General features: G+C 42.1%; 1 protein-coding gene across 10 annotated transcripts in view; it reads left to right on the top strand.

Annotated features, from left to right (window-relative positions):
• Positions 1 to 23483: 23483 nt before the first annotated feature.
• Positions 23484 to 24624, top strand: part of ralgps2 (Ral GEF with PH domain and SH3 binding motif 2) — a 674317-nt gene continuing 673176 nt past the window's right edge. For 3 of the 10 annotated variants that reach the window (XM_078561525.1, XM_078561526.1, XM_078561534.1), the window contains exon 1: positions 23486 to 23755. The gene's annotated coding sequence lies outside the window, so the exon portion shown is untranslated. Of the gene's footprint in view, positions 23756 to 24624 lie in introns of all 10 variants that reach the window. The other 7 variants (XR_013579343.1, XM_078561531.1, XM_078561530.1 and 4 more) reach the window with 5 other exon arrangements.

Raw genomic sequence — 24624 nt, 5'->3', positions numbered from 1 at the left:
GTGTCCGCATAAACAGGCACCTTTCTAAGAAATGGGAATATAAAGTAAGTTGGCTTCATGCTGCAAAAACAACACAGAAAATTGATCTTGTGGGGAGTTCCCACAAAAAAATTGCTTCAATTGGACCACCAGGGAGGAAGGCTGATTGGACCTTGCCGTGTATAACCAGACAATTGGTTCATAAATCTCATGAGATGATACTGAGCCTATTTAGGATAGTGATATAACTAGACCGGGAGTACTGTGTACAATTCTGGTTGCTGTGCTCTTTCCTGAATATGCAGGTTTGGGGGCAGCGCAGAGAAGAGTGATGAAATGGCTAGGATTTAGCTTAATTCATCTGTATTAAAAGGGGAAGGTTGAGGAATGTTTACTTTGGAGAACAGTGGGCTCAGGAGAGATATTATTTAAGATTCTGAAGGGATTAGGCAAGTTGAACCTCAATGGTATGCTTGAGATTTCCACAAACTCTAGAACCAAGGCAGATGGGTTCAAAATTAGAAAGAAGAGGGAAGGTGTGGGCTTGACAGGTTTATATTTGTGGAGGGGAGTGTACATGGACACAGTGGAGGGAGATAACATGGAGAAGATTATGGAGAACTAGATAGATATTTGAGGGTGATTTGAAAGGTGTGTGCCTTTTGGAAAAGGCTGGATAAGTTGCAGATTTGTTTCTGGTCCTAGACTTGTTTTTATGTTCCACATTTACTTTCTCAACAACCATCATTATTCCAACATGAACATTCCGATCTAAATTATTGATTTGTAAAGGGCTGAGGAGGATTATCTTCACTTTGTAAGCTTTAGTGCATCATTACTAACCCTTGATTCCCCATTTCGTTGATCAGATATCTGACAGGCGTTTGTATCATAGATTACAGGTTCCATTTTTATTTACAACACAATCACAATTTTTCACTGGGATCTTATAATTGACAGAATGTTCTTTGAATGGGAGACTTCATTGTCCATCACCGAGCATGGCTCAGTCATACCACAAATAACAACTTGGCCGAGTCCTGCAGGACCTCGCTGCCAGAGTGAGCCTGCAGCATGTGGTGGGAGAACCAATACAGGAACATAGGAAATAGGAGCAGAAGTAGGAGTAGGCAATATGGCCCTTTCAGTCTGCTCTACCATTCAATCAGATCATAGCTGATCTTCTACTTCAACCCCATTATCCTGTAATTATCCTCAATTCCAGGGTTACCTTAATATCCAAAAAGGTATTGATCTTTCACATTCAACTCAACATCTGAGTATCAACAGCTATGTAGGGTAAAAATTTCCGAAGGTTCAAAGCCCTCTGAGTGAATAAATTTCTCCTCATCTAGTTCTTGAAGTTGACCTCTAATGCTGAGAATGTCACCTCTACTTCTAAAGTCTCTAGCCAGGAGAAATGTCCCCATCAGCCTCTACCCTTCCATAAAATTATAGTTTGGTTATAACGCAGAATATGTGCAGGCTCTCAAGAGCAACTCTGCAAGAGCAAATCAGCTAGTCCCACTCCCCCACCCTTTCCGTGTACTCTGGCAAATCTTCTCTCATCATGTGCTTATCCAATTCCTGTTTGAAGGCCAGCGTTGAACCTGCCTCCACCAAACTCTCAGTGTATTCCAGGTCCTAGCTACTACACGTTGCACAAAAAAGATTTTCCTTATGTCATTGTTGCTTCTTTTGCCAAACACTTTAAATTGGTGCTTTTTGGTTCTTGATCCTTCTGCTAAAAGTAACAGTTTCACTCTATCTGTCCTGTCTATATCCCTCATGATTTTGAACATGTCTAACAAGTCTCCTCTGAACCTTCTCAAACAACACCAATTTCTCCAGTCTATTCGCATAACTGAAGTCCCTCATCCCTGGATACATACCATTCTTGATTATCTTTTCTGCATCCTCTATAAAGCTTTCACATCCATCTGAAAGTGCGGTGCCCAGAATTGGATACAATACTTCAGTGGAGGCTGATCCGGTGTTTTATAAAGGTACATCATAACTTTGCTTTTGTATTCCATGCCTCTATTTATGAAGCCCAGGATCCCAACCTGCTTTGTTAACCTGCCCTGCACATGCTCCCCAAGATCTCTCTGTTCCTTTACCCCTGTCACAAGCATGTAAGAGGCATTTCCTCAAAGTGGCCCATGAGCTAAGAATTTGTGTGTGTGTGTGTTTTTCATTCATTTATGGGGTGTGGGTGTCACTGGCTAGGCCAGCAATGATTTCCCATCCCTAATTACCCTTGAGAAGTTGGTAGTGAGCTGTCTTCTTGAACTACTGCAATCCATGTGGTGTAGGTGCACCCACAGTGCTGTTAGGGAGGGAGTTCCAGGATTTTGTGAAGGAACAGTGTTATATTTCCTAGTCAGGATGGTGAGTGGCTTGGAGGGGAACTTACACGTGGTGGTGTCTGTGTAGCTCTCTTTGCGAGTGATTCAATTGAAAAATGACCAGCAAAGTTTTTGTCTTAAACAAGATAAAGGTGAGATTAGTGCAAAACTACTGCTGCATGTTACTTAAGTAAAAGTATACAGTTACTAACTGAATACATACGAAGATTAAATGCAGGTAAGGGTAACAGATGCTTATAAAGATGAAATTCAATTCAGTCCTTTAAGATATTGTTGCAGGCCCATGGCTTGTAGTTGAAATGTTTGTTGCCTGAAGTGAAGGGTTGAAGTTGAAGAGTTGTGTTCAGCAGTTGTGATGGCTTCTGTAGTTGATTGATCGGTGTTTGCCTTTTCAGGTGGAATCAACAAGTCAAGCAGGTTTTGGGAGAGAGAGAAGGTTTCTTGTTCCTCACTAGTTCTGTGGTTACGACACTTGAAGATTGCCTAGGTTCTTTTCAGCAGAACAACAGTTGATTTCTAGATACTTGCCTCTTTGTTCTCCATTGGCTGAAAACCTTCACTGATGATGTCTCTCAGAGTTCTTCCTGGGGGCCCTGCACAAAGTGGCTTTCGCAGCCTGTCTTTATTACAACCAAAACAAAATTGCTGCTATGTTAATTTCAAATGAACTATTGTTTCACCAGGTAAGGGAGTTAATTACGTTGAGGTTCTTTGAAGTCCATTCCTGTCTCCTGTCCTCTCAGAAGCTACGGAGTCTACACACCTTTAGAAGATTCAGTGGACAGCCCTGGAGGAGTCTTGCATTTTAATGACTCTGTGATCAGTTCTGGTGATAACAGAGTCTGACAAGATCTGAACAAACACAGAAAGGGGCCAAAATGTCTGTCCATACCTCCATTTTGAAAAGGACTTTTAAACTCAATTTATAGGTTTGAAAGCAAAAATGCACCTTTTACACAGTTGTCCTTAGAATCTACAATATTATAACTACACATTTGTGACAGTCTTCTTTAGAATTTTATCCCTTATTTTGTTTTGTCCCTCCGTGTTCTTCCTGCCAAAATGTATCACCTTACACTTCTCTACATTAAATTTCATCTGCCACGTGTCTGCCATTTTACCAACCTGTCTCCTCTTGAAGTCTATCACTATCCTCCTCACAGTTCATAATACTTCCAAGGCTTGTGTCATCCACAAATTTTGAAACTGTGCACTCCACATCCAGTCTAGGTCATTAATATGTTGAATCCCTTACAAATTTTATACCTTTCAATGAGATGACCTCTCATTCTTCCAAACTCTAGAGAATATTGGTCTACTCAATCTCTCCTTGTGGGACAATCCTATTATCCAAGGATTCAATCTAGCAAACCTTCATTGCACACCCTCTAAGGCAATTATGTCCTTCCATAGGTAAGGAGACCAAAACTGTACATAGTACTCCAGGTATGGTTTTAACAAGAACCTACTAAATTGTGATAAGAGTCTTTAATCTTAGCCTTTATTATGAAGAGATAAGAAGATATACAATTTGCTTTCTGAATAGATTGCTGTACATGCATGTTAATTTTCAAGGCTGTAGAGCAGAGTAGCAATTTGGGTAAAACTAAGCAGGCTGCTTCAGGAAGGAACAAAGGTAATAAGGGGTTTGTGACTAAGGTGACATCAAGGAAAAAAATAGAAAAAAAATTAAAGCTAAGGCACTATGTTCGATTGTACAAAGTATGTGCAACAAATTAAATAAATAACAGCACAGATAGAAATAAATTGGTTTGATCCAATAACCATAATAGACATGTGATTGCAGAGTGACCAGGATTGGGGATTAACTATGTTAGGATACTTGACTTTTAGAAGAGAAAATATCTTAGCTTGACCAATCAAGATGATGAATCAGTTTGAGTGGAGCTAAGAAACAACAAGAGGCAAAACACACTGGCAGGAGTAATCTAAAGGCCCAAACAGTAGTTGAAATGGCAGGCAGAGTATAAATCAGGACACTAGAGGCATATATAACAAGGGTATACAGTAATCATGGGGACTTACCTTCATATAGGTTGGGCAAACCAAATTTGCAGTAATCATGTGGAGGATGAGTTTATGGAATGCATTCATGGTTATTTCCTAGATCAGTATGTCAAGGAACAATCTAGGGAATAGGCTATTTTAGATTTACTGTTGTGCAATGAGGCAGGGTTACTTTGTAGTAAAGGAGCCTCTGGCAAATAGTGATCATGACATGATAGAATTTTACAATGAGTTTGAGAGCAATTTAGTAAAGACTGAAACTGGGGTCTTGAATCTGAACAAAGTGAATTACGTAGGTATGAAGATAAGTTGGCTATGGTATATTGGAAAAGTGGATTAAAAGATATGATGATAAATAAGCAATAGCCAACATTTAAAGAATTAATTTGCAATATACAGTGGATACATATTCCCATAAGGAATAAAACCCCCACAGGAAATGTGGTCCAGCCATGGCTAACAAGAAAGGTTATAGATGGTATTAGATTAAAGGAAGAGGTTTATACTGTTGCCAAAATAAGTAGAAAGCCTCAGGATTGGGAGGATTTTAGAATTCAGCAAAGGAGGACCAAGAAATTTATATAAAAAACAAGGAAACAGAATATGAGACTAAATGTCCTGGTATCTTATGGTCTGCTGCCATCATATATGTTGAAGGTCTAGATGTAGACTTCAAGGAATCTGTCTCTAAGCTATCTGTGCTAAGCAAGATATTGAAACTGACGAAGGTTCTGGTTGGACACAATTACATGAAGTTTATTGTTGGCAACAACTATATACAGCTCTGCACAAGCCTTAATCTAGCCAGGGTCCTAACAGTTACATAGGCTGATTACTTGACTATATGCCTGATTTATAAGGTTTTCATAAGGTCTTACTGATACAGTCACGGACAGTAGTGAACATCTGCAGTAGAGATCATAGGCAATAGTGAACAACTAACATAGAGGCTGTACCTTTTATCCTCCAGCCTTACACACATGTCACTATGCAGCTTCTTAAAGGTACATGTCATTGTCTGCATTGTTATGCGTACAATATCACAGGCTAGCAAGATGCATAATTATAGATTGTAAAAGCTTCTTCAGGTATGCTGAAAGCAAGATATTTGTGAGAGTAAATGTGGGTTCCTTAGTGCAGAGATACAAGAAATTATAATGGGAACTAAAGAAATGGCAGACATTAAACAAATACTTTGTATCTACATGGTAGAAACCACAAAAATCATTCCAGAACTAGAAAGGTCTAGTGAAATTGAAGAAGTTAAAGAAATTAATATCAATAAAGAAATAGTATTGGAGAAATTACTGGGGCTAAAAGCCAACAAATCCCCAATACCTGAAGATTGACATCCTAGTGTTTGAAAAGAGGTAGCGACAGAAATAGTAGATGCATTGATTTTGAACTTCCACAATTCCTTAGATTCTAGAATAGTCCCCATGGATTGGAAGGTATCAAACATAACCCTACTATTCAAGAAAGGAGGAGATGGAAAACCAGAAACTATTAGCCAGTTATCAATTGTAGTGAAATGCTAGAATCTGTTATTAGGGATATGATAACAGGGCACTTAGAAAATCATAAGATGATTGGGAAAAAATCAATCCGATTGTTGCCGTTGGAAACCAGTCACCTCAGTCCCATTGCTGCAGGAATTCCTCAGAGCAGTGTCCTAAGCCCATTTATCTTCAGCTTGCAGAGTGTTCAATACCATTCACAACTCTCCAGATAATGAGTCCATACTTGCATGTAGCAAGATTTGGACAATATTAGGCTTCGGCTGATAAGTGGCAAGTAACAATCTTGCCTCACAAATATCAGACAATGACCATCTCTAAACCCTCCAAACCCTCCATTTGACATTCAATGGCATTATCATAACTGAACCCCCACCATCAACATCCTGAGGATTGCCTGTGACCAGCAACTTAACTGGACCAGCCATATAAACATTGTGGCTGTAAGCACAGGTCAGAGGCTGGGTATTCTGCAATAAATGACTCACTCCCTGATTCCACATAGCCTTTCCACCATCTGCACAGGACAAGTCAGGAGATTTATGGAATACTCTCTGTCGCGGAAATCGGAGTGAACACTCAGACCCAGGAGGTTTGTCTCGGAAGCCTTTATTAATCGTGATATCATGGAGAGCCCAGTAGCATACAACGTAGCTAGCTGACACTCTGAGGAAGCATCAGAGCACACACGTATTTATAGTAGAAGTTGTACATATCAAAGAGCTTGAAGGTGATAAGGCTGTCTAACTTTCAATGATCAATTACATTGAGAATCATTGTCACACAATTAGTCTATTCTAAGTTTATGACTATACAGGATATTGGGGGAAGCTCACGTAGTAATAAAAGTGAGACAGAGAATAGATGACCATTGCTTGATCCTGGGGGCAGACATCCTGTCTCAAGGACTCCAGGAAGCCTGCCCATGACACTCCCCTTTCTCCCCTCCTGCTCAATTAGCTGGCAGCTGCAGGTGTGCCTGCTAGAACAAAAGAGGGAACTGTGCTGTAGTATTCCACCATGGTGCTAACGAGAGAGGGAACTGTGCTGTAGTATTCCACCATGGTGCTAACGAGAGAGGGAACTGTGCTGTAGTATTCCACCATGGTGCTAACGAGAGAGGGAACTGTGCTGTAGTATTCCACCATTGTGCTAACGAGAGAGGGAACTAGTATTCCACCATGGTGCTAACGAGAGAGGGAACTAGTATTCCACCATGGTGCTAACGAGAGAGGGAACTAGTATTCCACCATGGTGCTAACTGTTTAACCCTTAGTTGACCTGTAGATGTATTTTATTCTTCCACACTCTCCAGTTGCCCGGATGCGTGAAGCTCAAACAATACTCAAGAAGCCTAACATCATCCAGGACAAATAAGTCCATTTGTCTGGCACCCCATCGACCACACATTCATTCTCTTCACCATTGGTACACCACTTCTGCAGTGTATACCATCTTTCAGGTGCACTATAGCAACTCATCAATGCTTTTTCAACAGCACCTCCCAAACTGGTAACCTCTACAACCTGGAAGGACAAGGGTAGCAGCTGCATGGGAACAGGACCACTTCCAAATTCCGCTGCAATCCCACAGCATCCTGACTTAGAAATAAATTGTTGCTCCTTCATGGTCACTGGTTCAAATTCCTGGAACCCCTGACCTAACAGCACTGTGGGAATACCTTCACCACATGGACTGCAGCATTTCAAGAAGGTAGCTTACCAGCACCTTCTCAAGGGCAATTAGGGATGGGCAATAAATGCTGTCCTTGCTAGCAATGCCCACATGCCATGAATGAATAAAACAAAATCGCTAAGCAATCAGCCATGAATCTCTAGTATTAATATCCTTTTTTCTTTCATATTAAACACCTCTTTAAGAAGGAATCACAGACTATTTTTGAACTTCTAAAACGCTGTTCTTTATTGCCTAACAATTATTGGAACCATACCTACAAGATCTGGATTTTCTTTTAAAATTTGGAAGGACATTGCATTATTTGGACCCTTGGAGCTGACCTAGATTTTTTTTTAAAAGGTCATAAGTTCATCTTGGACTGGAGCAAGCCTGCCTTTTCCAAGAAATCACACGACATTAGCTAAATGGCCAGCATTGCATTTGTGGAGGAGAGCTGTTTGTCTATTTGAACTGCAATCACTTTAATTGATGGAGAAAAAAAAACAGTTTCAAAGGCCTGGTGATTTTGTAGAAATCACCTGACAGAGGAGATTTATGTTTTGAACTTCTTGTTTTGAACTCAGTTAAGAATGAACTGAGAAGGGGAAAAACTACCCAGCTTGCACTCGCCTTGCTTAGATACAGTGTGGCTATCGGTATCTAGCTAGGAATCCTCATCTCAGGGGTATTTATCTGTATTTGGAAACCTGAGAGGCTGAGACGAGAAGGATTGATTCAGCTCTATTTTCCTCCACGCTGAAGCCCCATTGGTGAGAACCTCCAGACATCTACTGGGACTAGCAGCCCATCCTTGCACAAGGGAGTGCTAGATCAACGATATCAAAACACTGCGAACTTTATTCTTTTTTAAAAGTTTTTTTCTTCAACTACCCATCTCTGCAGAGATCCTGTTTGTTTGTCTTTTGTTTTTGTGTGTGTGTGTGTGTCTGCACACTCCCAGATTACAAACTGTGTTAACCAGTTTTTCCAACTTGTTTTAAAATAGAAGTTTTGTATTATAATAATTCAATCATTCTCAGCTTACTGAAAGAAGCCTGGTTGAAGTCTCATTTATTCTGGGTCTAACAGTAGCAAGTGTAACTAACTGGCCATTTTGGTAAGCGAATTAAACATTTACACTAACGGTATGACCTGTGGAGTAGTGGGGCTAGATAAACTGCGCACTCCCATCCTGGTTGTAACACAATGATATTGAAAAAAGCTGCCCGAAGTCTTCATGCCACAATGTCTTACCTTTGCCCAGTGAACATATTACATTAATTCTTTTGACGTTTGTTAAGAGAGTGTTCTTTGTCTTCCTCTGAAATCTGACTTCATATTCCCTTTAAAATTGCAGCCACAGAATTGGTTCCACTCACTTTTTAAATAGATGATATAGTACCAAATAAAACATACCTTAATTGTTGCTGGATCAATATTATGTAATTTCCTACCTTCACCAAATAGACTGTGGCAATTTAAGGAGAAAGGCCACCACCACCTTGTTAGGTTAACAAAATATGGACAATACATGCAGCCTTGCCATTGTCATCAGCATCTTGTGAAAAAAGGAAAAACCCTGTTATGCCACACCTCTTCTGACAATTCAAAACACAATTGCACAATAATTTGACTCTATAAACCCTTTGCATGTTCCTAAAACAATCTTAATTTTTCATTTTTACTTCACATCATATCCTATGTTGAAAAATGACTCTCTTCAGTGCATCTCTTGTTACATATTCTTCACTAATCTGATTTCATCACTTAATTTAAAAAGAAGAGTTACCCAAAACAATATCATATAAGTCAGAGTATGTTGTGATCCTACTGTACAGCATTGTGGCTGTACTATATCTTGAGTACTGAGTGAACTCAGACACTAGGGGTAGTGCAGAGTAGAGGAGGTAGGCTGATCCCATATGCCAGGGACCTGAGTTATAGAAAGAAAGAAAAGAAAGACTTGCATTTATATAAAGCTCTTCATGACCACCGGACATCTCAATGTGCTTTGTAGCCAATGAAGTACTTTTGAAGTGCAGTCACCAACAAACTCCCAGAAACAGCAATTTGATAATGACCACATATAACCTGTTTCTTTGTGATATTGATTGAGGTTTAAATATTGGGTAGGACACCAGGAATCCCTCCCCTGATCTTCTTTGAAATAGTGCCATGGGATCTTTTGCATCCACCCAAATAGGCAGATGGACCTGTGTTTAAAATTCCCATCCAATAGATGACATCTCCGACCGTACTGCATTGGAGTGTCAGCCTTAATTTTTGTACTCAAACTTTAGAGTGGGACTCAAACCTGGAACCCTGTGACTCAGAGGCAAGAGTGCTACCTACCGTGCTTATGAGGAAAAGGTGGAGAAACATAGGCTTTTCAGCCCGCGAGTTCATCTGCTAGAGGTAGAGAAAACAGTTAAGGGAGTAGAAAAGGTAAATGTGAAGTGTTATTTAAATTAAACCATGAGAATGTGACGGAGACATAGATTCAATGGAATTAATACTAAATTTAACACTAGTGTCAAGACATTCTTCTTGACACAAAGAATGGTCAGCACATAGAATGGAGTTCCAGACAAAGTAAGGAGGTAAAACCCTGGAATTGTTTAAAGAACAATTGGATGCAGTAATGGGGGGAAATGTACAGCCTTTCCTGGATGGATTAGTTGCTATTAATAAAATAGCTGCCCTTATCCATATTAATCACCTGGTCTTGTGAAAAGCCACTTCAAGTACTGCAACTTTCTTTCACCTTCCTCTCTTAGCACATTATCATTGTTATATTGCTGATTGTGCAAGTTTGCTGAGCACAAATTAGCTGCTACATTTCCTACATTATAACAATGACTACACTTCAAAAAGATTTCATTGGCTGTAAAGTACTTTGAGATCTGTTGATCAGATCAGAAACATAGGCTTTTCAGCCCGCGAGTTCATCTGCTAGAGGTAGAGAAAACAGTTAAGGGAGTAGAAAAGGTAAATGTGAAGTGTTATTTAAATTAAACCATGAGAATGTGACAGAGACATAGATTCAATGGAATTAATACTAAATTTAACACTTCTGTTGAAGGGTCATGAGGACTCGAAACGTCAACTCTTTTCTTCTCCGCCGATGCTGCCAGACCTGCTGAGCTTTTCTAGGTAATTCTGTTTTTGTTAAGTACTTTGAGATGTCTGGTGGTCAGGAAAATCACCATATTAATGCAAGTCTTTCTTTTTTCTATTTAATTTTGTGCTTTTTTGAAGAAAAACTTCCTACCTCTTTTACAATTTCTCAACATTCTCTCTTTATCTCAAAGAATCCGGCAATGATTTATGTTCAATCAGCCAAAAATGATATGACTGTAACCACAGTAGATTCCAATATTCACTTCCAAGCTTTCCTTTTCCTATTTTTGTTGGATCAGGAAAATCAACTTTGACCTTCAATATCTGTTGGTCTGAAAAGTAGATTGCCTTGGATCAAAACACTTTTGCCTCCCGTGAATATAGATGCAAAATTAATGCATTGTGGAATTACTTGATCCATTTGTATTAAGGAAAGATCTTGTACTGATATTATGACCGTGATTTTCCAATCCTGCCCACGGTGGTGCCTGTTGCCGGCAGGATGGAAAATTTGGAGAGGCAGCCAAAAACATCCATTGACTTTGGGCAGGAACTTTGGCCGGACTCTCTTCCTTGTATAGTGTCAACAGGGACTAAAACATTATCTTCTACAATTTATATGATAAGTTTTAACTGCTTATCTCTTGGTCATCTTCACTTAAAAAAAGTCATTTTGATAAAAACCTATGATTCTTTGTAATGCTTGCAGAGTGAAGTGAACCTCTAGATACTTTTTCACTCACCTCCCCTCAGTAAAATAATTCTTCCTACATTCATCCACCACATCCTGGCATGAAAGCTGCCCAACATTATCTGATCCCACAATTCCATTTACCAGCCACATGCTCTCCAGGGCTTCTAAGTTGCAAGGTTATCATTGTTCCACTTAATTAAGAAATTTACAGAAAGAAAATTACATTCCCAGTAAGGGGCTTAGGTCTAAAATAATTTTGTAGCTATTGGTCTCAGACTAGCAGCTGTGGAATGTGGTGTGCTGTTGTCAACAATAAATAATTTTCACCTGCATGTTTGGAAGCAGCTGTAGAGTTGCAATGTGTGGGTGATAAATTTTTAATGTTCCAAATGACTGGTCACTTTTAAAATGTGGTTTCCAACTAGGATGGACTTATACTACACCAACTGGCAACTCAAACTGGTGTGAAGTTGAGAACTTCGTGAACAGCACATTTAAAGATGTGGTCACCCCATGCAAGAAAAGAGGGATCGGGTGACTGCCAGGCTGTCAAGAAGGATTTGGCAGGTAGTGCAGGAGTACCCTCTGTACATATCACTCTCCAGCAAGTATTCAGCTCTGAGACTGGTCCACAGCATCATGACTGGTTCAGCTGTAAAGGAAGGCAGGAGGAATATTGGAGAACAACAGTGATAGGGGATTCAATAGCTAGGGGAACAGTCAGGCATTTTTGTAGCAGCGGATGTGAATCTGAGATAGATTGAGGTCTTCCTGGTGCCTGGGTCAAGGATGTCATTGAAGGGCTGCGGAGCACTCTGAGGCGGGGAGGGTGAAAAGCCAGCAGTCGTGGTCCACACTGGTACCAACAGCATTGGTAGAAAGGGGGATGTGGTCATGCGGGCAGGGTTTAGAGTGTCAGGAAGGAAATTAGCAAACAGGAAAAAGGTGGTAATCTCTAGATTACTCCCAGTTCCACGTGCAAGTGAATATGGAAACAGGGGGACTGAGCAGGTGAATGGGTGGCTGGAGAGATGGTGCAGGAGGGAGGGATTTAGAGGCATTGGGACTGGTGCTGGAGAATGTACAACCAGTACAAGTTGGATAAGTTGCACCTGAAAAGAGCATCAATAAATTTTATTGCGGGGTACTTTGGCCATGCTATTGGGGAGGGTTTAAACTAACTTAGCAGGGGTGTAGGAACCAGATGGTAACATTAGTGAGGAAAATCAATAAACAGAGAGAATTGAGAGAGACAGATAGCACTAGGGTAGGAAATAGTAAGGTATCAGGTGGGGTCAGAGTAAGAGGGAATGTAATAAGGTCTAAATGAGGGTGACTGCATGTATGTGAATGCGCGGAGTGTGGTAAATAAAGTTGTGGAGCTGCAAGTGCAGATAGCCATGTGGAAATATGATGTTATGGTGATAACATAGAGTTAGCTCAAAGAAGGGCAGGACTGGTGTTATGATCCCTGACAGGAAACCATAAACCAAAGTAACCAAATTTACTGAATGATCCCCAAATTAAGAAATTACCAACAAGATTCCACTTTTTGTGACTTTTAATTTAACATGAATCAGAGCCAATGCAAATTACATATGAATTAACATGTAAATGATACTTCAAATAAAAAGGTAAATTTTATTCAATATGACAAAGGTAACATCTTACGCAAAAACAAGCATTCGCATCATTCCCCACATAAATGTGACACCACAATTCCTATCTCCTTTTTTGCCAAACAGAAAAAAATTACCTCTTCCTGAGTGTGATTATTCTCCTCACAAGAATTCTCTGTGCTCCTCTTTCTGTCTCTGTCTGCTTTCTCTTCGTGCCTGCATCTGTGTGCTGATCACCTTCACCTTCCAGCTGTTCTGCATGTAACTCTCCTTCATGTCTGCAGTTCTCCTTTGTATCTGCCAGGCACACAGCTTCTTTAACCTCCTTTCTGTTGGTACTGCTTCCAGGTTAACCAGGTCACATGGATCAGTATTTCTTATTACCAAGAAAATTACAATTGATCTCTTTACAATTGATGCAAACTTTTAAAAATCCTTTTGAACATTCTTAAAACAGTTACAGATTCTAAAAAAAACCAAATTGTCCTTACTGTGTTGCTTCTGCGTGAAAGGTCGTCATATTGGGTGCTAAATATTCCAAGATACAAAGTGTTCAGGAAAGATATGGAAGGAAAGAAAGGAGGAGGGATGGCAAAGTTGATTAAGTAGAACATTACAAGTGCTGGAGATTGAATGTCCCAGAAGTGTCCAGGACAGAATCTTTTTTGTTAGAACTAAGAAACAATAGAGGTACCATTACATTGCTTGGTGTATTTTAAAGACCACCAACTAGTGGGAAAGAGATAAAGAAAAAATTTGCAGGGAAATTACAGAGGGGTGCAAGAATTTAGAGTAGTCATAATGGAGGGACTTTAATTATCCTAATATAGACTGGGATAGTAATACTGTAAAAGACAGAGAGAGGTAATTGTTTCTAGATTATGTTCAGGAGAATTCCTACATCAGTATGTTTCCAGCCCAATGAAGAAGAAGGCATTTCTGGTTCTGATTCTAGGAAATGAGCTAGGCCAAGTATATCAACTGTCAGGAAACATTTAGGGGACAGTAATCATTGTATTAGCTTTAGGTTGGCTATGGAAACGGACAAGGAGCAATTCACAGTAAAAATAATCAATTCGGGGAGGGCCAACTTTAGTGGGGTGAGAATAGGTCTGGCTCAGGTAAATTGGAATCAAAGATTCACAGGCAAAATTGTAACAGAACAATGGGCTGCCTTTAAAGAGGAGATATTTCGGGTATGTTCAAGATTTGTTTCCATGAGGGGGAAAGGTAGGGCAAACAAATCCAGAGATTCCTGAATGATGAAAGAGAGAGTAAGATGAAGCAGAAAAAATGTGCATAAGACAGATGTCAGGAGAATAATACAATTGAGAACCAGGGTCAAGAAAAAGGTTCAGGTGGGAAGTGAAAAAATAAATAAATTAGAGAAGCAAAGAGAGAGTAAGAGAAGAGTCTGGCCGTTAATATCAAAGCAAATCCAAAAGTCTTCTATAGGAATATAATTAAATAGTAAAAGGGGGAGTGGTGCTGATTAGGGACATAAAAGGGGATTTAGACATGGAGGCAAGGGACATGGATGAAGTACAAAATTAATACTTTTTCATCTGTCTTAAAGAAGGTGCTGCCCAAGTCATAGTGAAAGAGCAGGTTGTTATGAATGGGGTGAGAGAGAACTGCTGAAATCTGTGTTCCCTTCCCAACTGTTGTAATCAGTAAGCTTTTGAGAGGTAGACATGTGTATGTTTTTAACTCCTGATTGTGTGGAGAATTTGAATTACCAGCAGCAAGCTTTTCATGGGTTTAAATAAAGAGGATTGTTTATTTATGCACTCACTTCAAAATATAATGGTACGGCATTCACTTACACAGTCACACACACAAACACCCTCAAGGGAAGTACATTCGAAGAGAATAGTGCACTTTTACAGGTTATAAAAAGGAGAATGGTTCATAATTCATGCAACTGTGATGTTCTGGAAAACACAAGGTGCAGGCCTAATGAAGAAGATGTCTTCACTCCTTAGGCAAACTCAACAGCTGAATTTGTATGTATTTTCAGGATTTTCTTTAAGAGATGGACTTCCTGCAGGCCATGCAGTTAGTAGCTTGTAGCTCATTACTACAAGGTCAGCTTGTTGTATTAGTGGACTCGAAATGGAAAAGATAGAAGCAAAAAACCGCAGATGCTGGAAATCCAAAACAAAAATAAAAATAAAAATAAAAATACCTGGAAAAACTCAGCAGGTCTGGCAGCATCTGCGGAGAGGAACACAGTTAACGTTTCGAGTCCGTATGACTCTTCAACAGAACTAAGTAAAAATAGAAGAGAGGTGAATTGTCTCACCCCTCCCCCCTTAAACCAGCTTATATTTCACCTCTCTTCTATTTTTACTTAGTTCTGTTGAAGAGTCATACGGACTCGAAACGTTAACTGTGTTCCTCTCCGCAGATGCTGCCAGACCTGCTGAGTTTTTCCAAGTATTTTTATTTTTATTTTTGTTTCGAAATAGAACAGGTCTGGAGACCTTGTGATGTTACGGCCTTGATTCTTTTGAAGCCTAGGTGTTACTGCCTTTTCTGCTGCTGCTGTGTCTTACTTTCTGCAGTCAGCATTTAAAGTTTAAAAAGCAGACCAACATGGCTGGCCTACCATGCAATTTTGCACAGTTCCCTTTTCCAAATATGGTGGTGGTCTCAGGTTGACTAGCCACATCCTGGTTTGTTTTAAGACATTCACCTTGAGAGAGGTTAATACAATCACCTTCTTTGTTTCAAAAATATCAATTTTCAGGAACTTCTTTTGAATAGTCCCAGGATATGTGTAGTTGACACCTCTTAGTCTGGAATGTATTATTTTGTCCTTGTGAGACAGTGAGGCAGTTTTTCAATACACAAGCCAGGTTATCTGACCTTTGGTGGCAATCTTTGCAGCACATTGGCCATTTTTAGAAGAAAAAGTCAATTTCAAAGAGTCCATATTGAATAATGCTTGTATCTTGAAAGTTAGAAATATGATATATCTTTACTGGACATATTGAGGTAGTTGAGACACTTGATGGACTAAAAATTGAAGAGGTATGAGACGGTTTGGCTGTACTTAAAAACTTGATGAGGCCACCAGTACTGGATGAGAAGCATCATCCAAGGATACCTGGGGAAGTACGGGTGAAATTGTGGAGGACATAATTTTCCAATCCTCCTCAGATACAGGGGGTGCCAGAGGACAGGAGGATTACAAATGTCACATCCTCATTTAAAAAACGTTGTAAGTACAGGCCAGTCAGGTTAAACTTGGTAGTGGGGAAGCTTTCACAAACAATAATTTGAGTCAAAATTAACAGTCACTTGGGAAAATGCAGATTAATTAAGGAAAGCCAGCATGGATTTGGGTAAATCATGTTTAACTGACTTACTTGATGAGTATTTTGATGAAGTAATGAGCAGGGTGTATGAGGGTAATGCACTTGATGTGGTGTACAGGGACTTCCAAAAGGCAAAGGCGTTTGATAAAATGCCTCACAAAAGACTTGTGAGCAAAGTTAGAGCTCATGGAATAAAAGGGACACATTTGCAGATGACTCAAATTTGGAAGTATTGTGAACTGTTAAACTTCAGAAGGACATAGACAGGTTGGTAGAACAGGCTGACAAGTAGCAGATGAAATTTAATGCAGAGAAGTGTGAAGTGATTATTTTTTGTAGGAAGGGTGAGGAGACACAATATAAAATAAAAGGTACAATTCTAAAGGTATTGCAGGAGCAGAGGGACCTGGGGGTATATTTGCACAAATCATTGAAGATAACAGGGCAGGTTGAGAAAGCAGTTAATGAAGCAGACAGGACCCAAGGCTTTATACATAGGGCGTAGAATACAAAAACAAAGGAGTTATGGTAAACCTTTATAAAACAAAGGAACAATAGCAATATGGATACGAAATTGGCTGAGTGACAGGAAACAGAGACTGGTGGTTAATGGATGTTTTTTGGGTTGGAGGCTGGTGTGTAATGGAATCTCCAGTGCTGGAAACCTTGCTTTTCCTGATTTTTATTAATAACCTAAGCCTTGGTATCCAGGGCACAAATTCAAAGTTTTCAGATGATGTAAACTTAGAAGCATTGTGGACTGTGAGGAAGATAGTGTGAAACTTCAAAAGGACATAGACAAGTTGGAATGGGTGGACAGGTGGCTGATGAAGTGCAATGCGGAGGAATGTCAAGTGATTCATTTTGGTAGGAAGAACATGGAGAGACAATATAAAACAAAGGCTACAATTCCAAAAGGGATGCAGGTGTATATGTGGGTCTATATGTGCATAAGTCATTGAAGGTGGAAGGATAGGTTGAGACTGTGGTTAATTAAGTATACAGTATCCTAGGCTTTATTAATAGGGGCATAGAGTACAAGAGCAAGAAGGTTATAAAACAAAAAAATAAAAAATACCTGGAAAAACTCAGCAGGTCTGGCAGCATCGGTGGAGAAGAGTACAGTTGAAGTTTCAAGTCCTCATGACCCTGCTAGACCTGCTGAGTTTTTCCAGGTATTTTTTATTTTTTGTTTTGGATTTCCAGCATCCGCAGTTTTTTGTTTTTATAGCAAGAAGGTTATGTTCAACTTTCATAAGACACTGGTTTGGCCTCAGCTGGAGTATTGTGTCCAGTTTTAGGCATCGCACTTTAGGAAGAATGTGAAGGCACTGGAGAGAGTGCAGAAAACATCCATGAGAATTGTTCCAGAGAGAGGAACTTCAGTTATGAAAATAGATTAGAGAAGTTGGGACTGTTTTCCTTGAAGAAAAGACTGAGAGATTTGATAGAGGTATTCAAAATCATGAGGGTTCTGGACAGTGTGTAGATAGGGAGAAACTTTTCCTACTCATGAACAGATCGAGAACAAGGGGGCACAGATTTAAAATAATTGGCAAAAGAAGCAAAAACGATATGAGAAAGAATTTTTTCATGCAGCAAGTGGTTAAGGCCTGTTATTGTCTATGAGTGTGGTGGAGGCAGGTTCAATTGATTAATTCAAAACGGAATTAGACTGTTATTGGAAAAGGAAGAATGTGCAGGGTTATGGAGAGAAGGCGGCAGAATGGCATTTGGTGAATTGCTCATTTGGAGAGCCGGTGAAGAAATGATGGGTTGAATGGCCTGTTTCTGCACTGTAACAGTTATGTGATTCTGTGAGGAATAGTTTGGCTTCAACTGGAGCATTGTGTCCAGTTCTGAATACCACACTTTAGGATGGTTGTGAAGGCATTAGAAAAGATACAGAAAAGATTCACAAGAATAGTTTCCAGATGAGGAACTTCAATTATGTGAATAGATTGGAGAATACAACAGAGTGTACCATCATTGAATATATTTAAGGCTGAAATAGATAGATGTTTGGTTTCTTAGGGGATCAAGAGATATGGGGAGTCGGTGAGAAAGTGGAATTGAAGCCCAAAGTCAGCCATGAAAATATTGAATGGCAGAGCAAGCTTGACAAGCCATATGGTCTTTCCTGCTTCTATTTCTTATGTTCTTATGTTCTGAAGCTTGGGCTTTTCTCCTTGGAGAAGAGAAGATTGAGAGGAGATTTGATAGAGGTGTTCAAAATCTTGAGAGAATGGACAGAGTAGATAGGAAGATACTGTTCTCATTTGTGGAGGGATCGAGAACCAGAGGACATCAATTTAAGGTTATTGGCAAAAGAAACAATGGCGACGTGAAAAACTTTTTTATGCATGAGTAGTTAGGATCTGGAATGTACAGCCTAAGATTATGGTGAAGGCGATTCAATTGTGGCTTTCAAAAGAGGATTAGATAATTATCTGAAGATTAAAAAAAATGCAGGGTAGTGGGACAAGGTGAGTTGCTTTTGCAGAAAACCAGCACAGACACAGTGGGCTGAATGGCCTCCTGCACTGTAAAACACCTGTAAAATGTTATGATTCTATGAAATTGTCTGACTCCTGAGTGACCTTTCTGTGACTCAACCAAAACCCCTTTCACTGACAGCAGTCTAATGGAGCTATCTACAACCCAAGTGTTTGACAAGCTGGCTTTTTTTGTTGTCAACTGTGGCTCAGTGGGGAGACGGTTGTGGTCTGTCCGCAAGAATGACCCAGACCTCCCTGTCGCTTGCCATTTTAACACTCCACCCTGCTCTCTTGCCCACATGTCTGTCCTTGGCTTGCTGCATTGTTCCAGTGAAGCTCAACGCAAACTGGAGGAACAGCACCTCATCTTTCGACTAGGCACTTTACAGCCTTCTGGACTGAATATTGAGTTCAAAAACTTTAGATCTTGAACTCCCTCCTCCATCCCCACCCCCTTTCCGTTTCTTCCCCCTCCCTTTTGTTTTTTCCAATAATTTATATAGATTTTTCTTTTCCCAACTATTTCCATTATTTTTAAATGTATTCCACCCATGGTTTATTTCACCCCACCCCCACTAGAGCTACCTTGCTCGTCCTGCTCTCCAATCTTAATTAGCACATTCTTTTAAATAATATTACCACCTTCAACATCTCTTTGTTCTTTTGTCTGTGACATCTCTTGGTTATCTCCTCCTATCACTGCTTGCTTGTCCCAACAACCCCCCCCCTTCATTAACCCCCCCCCAAAACCAGCTTATATTTCACCCCTTTCCTATTTCTACTTCGATCTGTTGAAGGGTCATGAGGACTCGAAACGTCAACTTTGTTCTTCTCTGCCGATGCTGCCAGACCTGCTGAGTTTTTCCAGGTAATTCTGTTTTTGTTTTGGATTTCCAGCATCCGCAGTTTTTTGTTTTTATCTCTGTGTTTAATTGACTGCCACTACTCCTCAAGAAATGCCTACCTTGAAGAAGTTTTGTTCTACTCTCCGTCAGGATTTTCGAATCTCTACTTGCCTTGTTCACCTTCATTGCTTTCCATTTCTCTCCTGGTGTTTGACAAGGTGTTTACTAAAACCCGCTTTCACAGCCATATTTCCTTTCTCAGTGACTGTCTCCATCTCCGGCTTACCCCACGTGGATTTCAACTGAAATTCCATCCCTCATGTTTCGAACCCACCCAGGATTACAGGTATCTCCGGGACATAAAACGTTTCTTGGACTGCTGTTCCCGTCGCATTCTGAGATCCACACTCAGTGCCATGCGCCGCCATATGAACACACTCGACTTCTCCCTCCAGCAGCACCGCCGCACCCTTTTTCAAAGCTGCACGTGACCCCAGTTTCATTTTATTCTTCGTCTCATCCGACGCCTCAACAAGAAACTTTTTCTCTTTCTCTCAAGTGTTAAGGAACGCAAGCTCCAACAACTCATCGACACCAACACCCATCTAGGACCCTCCACCCCTGCCTGTCCCTCCGTCCCCACCCCATCTTCCAATCCCAGCCAGCCCTGGCTGTGTATTCACTATACCCCCTGACCTTCCCCTCTCCGACGCTGAACGTTCAGTGCTCAGCAAAGGACTTAGTTTCATACCCTTACGCCCTCATCTCAATGAATTTTGGGCTCGGCACGATGCTGACCTCTTCTTCAGCCGCCTTCGTCTCCGTGCTCACTTCTTTGGGCAGGAGTCCTCTCCCCATTCAACGGATCCTTTTACCCGCCTCCTATATTCTCCCTCCACCTGGACCCCTCCATCTGGATTCTTACCTTCTCTTGATCTTTTCATTGAGAACTGTTGGCGTGATATTAGTCGTCTCAATTTCTCTGCTCCTCTCACCCATTCTAACCTGTCTCTCTCTGAACTTACTGCACTCTGTTCTCTCAGGTCCAACCCTAACATTGTCATCAAACCCGCTGACAAGGGTGGTGATGTTGTTGTCTGGCGCACTGACCTCTACCTCACGGAGGCTGCGCATCAACTCGCAGACACTTCCTCCTACCTCTCCCTGGACCATGACCCCACCACTGAACATCAAGCCATTGTTTCCAGGACTGTCACTGACCTTATCTCCTCTGGAGATCTTCCTCCCACAGCTTCCAACCTGATAGTCGCCCAACCTCGGACGGCCCGCTTCTACCTCCTACCCAAAATCCACAAACAGGACTGTCCTGGCAGACCGATTGTGTCAGCCTGTTCCTGCCCCAAGGAACTCATTTCTCGCTATCTTGACTCCCTTCTCTGTCCCCTTGTCCAGTCCCTTCCCACCTACACCCGTGATTCTTCTGACATCTTACGTCACATCAACAATTTCCAGTTCCCTGGCCCCAACTGCCTCCTCTTCACCATGGACGTTCAATCCCTCTACACCTCCATCCCCCACCAGGATGGTCTGAGGGCTCTCAGCTTCTTCCTCGAACAGAGGCCCGAACAATCCACATCCACCACTACTCTCCTCCGTTTGGCTGAACTTGTTCTCACACTGAACAATTTCTCCATTAACTCCTCTCACTTCCTCCAAATAAAAGGTGTGGCTATGGGTACCCGCATGGGCCCCAGCCATGCCTGTTTCTTTATGGGGAATGTGGAACATTCCTTGTTCCAGTTCTACTCCGGCCACCTCCCACAACTCTTTCTCCGGTACATCGATGATTACTTCGGTGCTGCTTCATGCTCTTGTCGGGACCTGGAAAAATTTAGTAATTTTGCTTCCAATCTCCACCCCTCCATCATTTTCACATGGTCCATCTCTGACACTTCCCTTCCTTGACCTCTCTGTCTCAATTTCTGGTGATAGACTGTCCACCAATATCCATTACAAGCCTACCGACTCCCACAGCGCGACTATAGCTCCTCACACCCCGCTTCCTGTAAGGACTCCATCCCATTCTCTCAGTTCCTTCGCCTCCGTCGCATCTATTCTGATGATGCTACCTTCAAAAACAGTTCCTCTGACATGTCTTCCTTAACCGAGGTTTTCCACCCACGATAGTTGACAGGGCCCTCAACCGTGTCCGGCCCATCTCCCGCGCATCCTCCCTCATGCCTTCTCCTCCCTCCCAGAAACATGATAGGGTACCCCTTGTCCTCACTTATCACCCCACCAGCCTCCGCATTCAAAGGATCATCCTCCGCCATTTCCGCCAACTCCAGCATGATGCCACCACCAAACACATCTTCCCTTCACCCCCACTGGCGGCATTCCGTAGGGATCGTTCCCTCCATGACACCCTGGTCCACTCCTGCATCACCCCCTACTCCTCAACCCCCACCTACGGCACCTCCCCATGCAAATGCAAAATATGCAACACCTGCCCCTTCACTTCCTCTCTCCTCACCGTCCAAGGGCCCAAACACTCATTTCAAGTGAAGCAGCATTTCACTTGCATTTCCCCCAACTTAGTCTACTGCATTCGTTGCTCCCAATGCGGTTTCTTCTACATTGGAGAGACCAAACACAGACTGGGCGACCGCTTTGCAGAACACCTTCGGTCTATCCGCAAGAATGACCCAGACCTCCCTGTCGCTTGCCATTTTAACACTCCACCCTGCTCTCTTGCCCACGTCTGTCCTTGGCTTGCTGCATTGTTCCAGTGAAGCTCAACGCAAACTGGAGGAACAGCACCTCATCTTCCGACTAGGCACTTTACAGCCTTCCGGACTGAATATTGAGTTCAAAAACTTTAGATCTTGAACTCTCTCCTCCATCCCCACCCCCTTTCCGTTTCTTCCCCCTCTCTTTTGTTTTTTCCAATAATTTATATAGATTTTTCTTTTCCCACCTATTTCCATTATTTTAAAATGTATTCCACCCATGGTTTATTTCACCCCACCCCCACTAGAGCTACCTTGCTCGTCCTGCTCTCCAATCTTAATTAGCACATTCTTTTAAATAATATCACCACCTTCAACACTTCTTTGTTCTTTTGTCTGTGACATCTTTTGGTTATCTCCTCCTATCACTGCTTGCTTGTCCAACACCCCCCCCACTTCGTCCCCCTCCCCCTTAAACCAGCTTATATTTCACCCCTTTCCTATTTCTACTTAGTTCTGTTGAAGGGTCATGAGGACTCGAAACGTCAACTTTGTTCTTCTCCGCCGATGCTGCCAGACCTGCTGAGTTTTTCCAGGTATTTCTGTTTTTGTTGTGGATTCAAGTCCCACTCCAAATCTTTCTTGAACACAAAATCTCGGCTGACGCTTTAGTGCAGTAATATTGATCTGTGCAGACCTGTGTGAAACAGTGCACTTGGAACATGCAATTCCACACCCATCTGTTCTGCAAGGTTGCTGCAGAATCTTGGATGGAATAGGGTCAAATGGCTGCAGGAGGCTGTGTGCAATTTTATATTGACAGGCCTGCAGGAGATATGAGCTATTGGGGCGGGGGTGGGACAGTGGGGCTCCTTATATCACCTACGTGAGATGGATGTGACTTCAGCATCGTATTGCACCTGCGGGGCTGCAAGAGTGTTGGTTGCTTGGCAAAAGGGGCTGTGCCTGTGGAACTGGTTGTCTGACACCTTGGTGAAGGATGACCGTGTGTGTTTGACTGCGACAAACGGTGATAGGCTGCCTGAACTGGGGATGGGGAGGGGGGAGAGCGCGGGGAAGTAAAGCTGCCACACCACACACTACGCGCGCCCGCTGCGCGCCAGGTTTCTGACGTGCCCGGGCGGCGCTCGCGAGAGGCGGCGCGCGAGTTGTTATCGTTTGACCGCGCGCACGCCCACAAGCCGCCCTCTGCGCGCGGTTGTGTTTTCAGTCGGCCGCTCCTCCTCTCAGCGGGGATCTTGCGGCCGCCGCTGGCAGCAGCAGCAGCAACTGTCACTTGGATATCGGGCATCGGGATCGGGATCGGGATGTACGCGAGGGTGATTGTCAGCAGAGCCTGGCTTCTCAGCGCAGCATCAACCCGGACCCGGCGCAGGTCAGTCCGCTCGCTCGCTCTGTTCCAGAAACATCTCACACAACCGGCGGCCTACGGGCCCAGGCTTCCCCGGTGTTCCGTCGAGTTGCCGGGCGGCGGTTATAAAAGCCCGTCTTTCGGGATGGGGGAAGTGTGGATGTAGGTCAAGTCCCCGGGTCAAGCTGGAGCCGCGGTGTGAGGGTGGGAAGGAAGGAAGGAAGGAGGCAGCAGCTCTCTCTTCGCGGGGGAGGTTGCGGCTGTCGAGCCTGTTTGTGAGGGGAGCCCGAGCTCGGGCAGCCTGACAGCTGCAGCCCAGTGCTTGTCCACAGCCCAGAGTTTGTGTTGCAACCACATTCTACCATCGAGAGCTGATTTCTCTAACCCTCCTCCCACCTCCGTGACTGGGCTGTGGATTTCTCTCCAACTTCACAGTTAATGGATTTTTAAAAAAAAGATAAAGTTTCGCTGTTTTGTGCAGTTTACATGCCATCACTCAGCCAGAATTATGGCCGATAAATTTGATCACCGTTCAAAATTGAGTAGATTTGTGCCATCATTGGTCTCCAGTGTAGGTGATGTGTGGACATATTCAGTGATCGATGAACGTCCGTCGTGTCCTACACCCACAAATCATTATCTCCTGTTTGCTGAGATATGATTCTTACTTCCTCTAAGCCTCACCAACACTAAATTGCCTTTTTACAAGTTCAATTTCTGGCTTCAGTTCTGAAATTTAGAACTGTTGCAGGCTCTGCCGTAAGGTAATATAACATGTTCGTATCTCCATTAAGGCTATTACAGTTCTTCTGATCCATTCGAGGTGTAATAACCAGTTGGCTTTAAAATGGGAAAAATCATGGATTAATGGGATTAGATTTTGGTTGTAGTTG

This window comes from Cetorhinus maximus, chromosome 17, assembly GCF_964194155.1.
Source record: "Cetorhinus maximus chromosome 17, sCetMax3.hap1.1, whole genome shotgun sequence".
NCBI lineage: Eukaryota > Metazoa > Chordata > Chondrichthyes > Lamniformes > Cetorhinidae > Cetorhinus > Cetorhinus maximus.
The sequence above is the reverse complement of the archived record's forward strand: the minus strand, read 5'-3'. Positions and strand labels throughout refer to the sequence as shown.